The sequence below is a fragment of the Palaemon carinicauda genome, chromosome 18 (genome assembly GCF_036898095.1).
Source record: "Palaemon carinicauda isolate YSFRI2023 chromosome 18, ASM3689809v2, whole genome shotgun sequence".
Classification (NCBI taxonomy): domain Eukaryota; kingdom Metazoa; phylum Arthropoda; class Malacostraca; order Decapoda; family Palaemonidae; genus Palaemon; species Palaemon carinicauda.
Window position 1 is genome coordinate 65,272,673 of NC_090742.1, and position 2,575 is coordinate 65,275,247.

Sequence of the window (2,575 nt, forward strand, 5' to 3'; positions counted from 1 at the left end):
AATTGGTGGGTGTCTAACAATAGGTAACTGGGAATACTGAAATTATACCAGAAAACACATTGAAAAAAAAATAAAAAAAACTTATAGTGTGAAATATATTTTATATGCAAACGTTTTTTTTTTTTCCCAGCCCGTAATACCTTCAATATGGATTTTGCAATTTACCTCAGTTACCTCAATTTTAGTAACTGCGAAAGCTTACAATGACATTACGCTGATCCTCACATGGGTGGTAGTATATTCAGGTGCCTTTGTTTGTCATATTAATAGGAGGCTTGTAAAAGTAATTAAAAGAAATCTCATCATTAACGCAGGATTTAGATTCTATTCTATGGGTTTAATGTGTGAAGGTTTTTATGGATATGGTTCTGATAATGTCATAGAAATGACGTTACAATTGTATAGTCTCTTTCGTATTTGTGTGTATATATATATATGTGTGTGTGTGTATATATAATTATATATATTTATGTATATATATATATATATATATATATCTATATTTATATGTATATGTATATTATATTACATATTATATATAGTATATATTTTATATATATATTATGTATAATATATATATATAATATATATATATTATTATATATATATATATATATATAGAGAGAGAGAGAGAGAGAGAGAGAGAGAGAGAGAGAGAGAGAGATAAAAAAGTTGGTATTTATGCTGGAATATGTGGAGTGTTTGTTGAACCAACACTTTCATATGACAATTGAAGAATTAATAGTGTTTCTCTTGCGTTCTTGGTTTCGATTATTCTTCACCCAATTTATCCAATTCTTATCTTTCCTTCTAATTCTCTCCATTCCTTCCTCAAGTATTATTGCTATTCCACTTTACTACGTCTTTCATTCTACTCATTCGTTTTTATCTTTTATTTGATTAGATTTTCGCTTTTCTAATTACGCCTGGTTTTTTCATTTCTTTTTTTTAATAGCTTTCGTTAATTTTGTCCTCATTTTACGCTCGCTTCCCCTTCTCTCCTTATTCCCCCTCCTCCATTTATTTTTGTCTTTATTCCCCACTCGTTCGTCTTCGTTTTCCCTTTGATCTCTATCTCCCCTTTCATTCCTTCTTTATCCTTAACTCCTTTTTTTATCTCCTCACCTCCTGGAACCTCAATTTGCTCCGCGATGTTTGGACCCTTGGAAGCGGGTCACAAGGACTGACGTGTGGAAGAGGGCAGATGCTGGAAACAGAATCGCACCAGAGATGAGTTCTGGAAGCAAAGTTGTCACAGAAGTTACTAGAAGAGTCTGTGTGCTGTACTCGGCGGATGGCCCCGCTCTTTTATTTACATGCACTCCTCTTATTTTCGCGCGTCCCCGAACTGAAAAAAAAAAAAACCTGCCTTGAGCGATGAAAAGAGAAATATTTCAATCTATTCCCGACATTTTTCTCCAGTGGTTTCTCTCTCTCTCTCTCTCCCCACCCCCCATTTCCATTGGGTTTCTAAAGTCGCCAAAGGAACGTAAAAGTGAAACCAAGATGAAGAACCACGGGGGGGGGTGATTGGAGTAGGGTGTCTTGGGGTGGCTTTGGGGGAGGGGGTGAGGTGGGGTGGGGGGTGGGGGGGTTGTTGTCAAGCAAGAGCTGGGCTTTAGAAGAGTGGCTGAAAAGATTCTTCCGAGTCATGTGAAATGTATTCACGCTGAAATTTCCATGACAGATCCTATTTCAAAGAACGTTTTCTCTGTATGCACTGAAATAGGAGCGCGGGAAATAAATGCGCAGGAAACGAATGGCGTTGCTGTTGACACGTAGATGTGTATATATTCTACCTATTGGTTGTTGTTGTTGTTATTATTATCATTATTATTATTATTATTATTATTATTATTGGTGTTGTTTAAAAGTTTCCATTATTATTTATGTTATTATTATTTAGCTGCTTCCATTATTATTATTATTATTATTATAAATGTTGTTTAAGTTTCCATTATTATTATTTTGGTATTATTTATCTGCTTCCATTATTATTATTATTATTATTATTATTATTATTATTATTATTATTATTATTATCATCATTATTATTATTATGCAAGTGAAAGGAAAATATGGTGAAGAAATTAACAATTGAATAGCAATAGAGAGGAAACAGAAAACCGTTGAATAGTCATGTAAATTTGAAAATACTCTCTCTCTCTGTCTCTCTCTCTCTCTCTCTCTCTCTCTCTCTCTCTCTCTGGTGTACTAAACAAAGGGCTTAAGAAGATCCAAGGAATACTTTACCTTTAAAGAACAGTAATAAATTGTGAATAAAAAGCGAATCAAATATTTAAAGTTGTTTTTTCTTTAAATCAATGTGAATTTATAATGTCAGTGGAAGATATATGTCCCATTGCATTTGGATGAGGGGGTTGGTTGTACTGAAATATTCAAGAGGCTATTGATACGCGAGAGAGAGAGAGAGAGAGAGAGAGAGAGAGAGAGAGAGAGAGGTTGGCGTCTCCACTACAAAAGGACACGGTTCCCTAAGGTCTTATGCAGGTTTAGTCGAATAGAATCCTGTAATGCTTTAGGTGTTAATACCGTGAAGATAAATGGCATTACC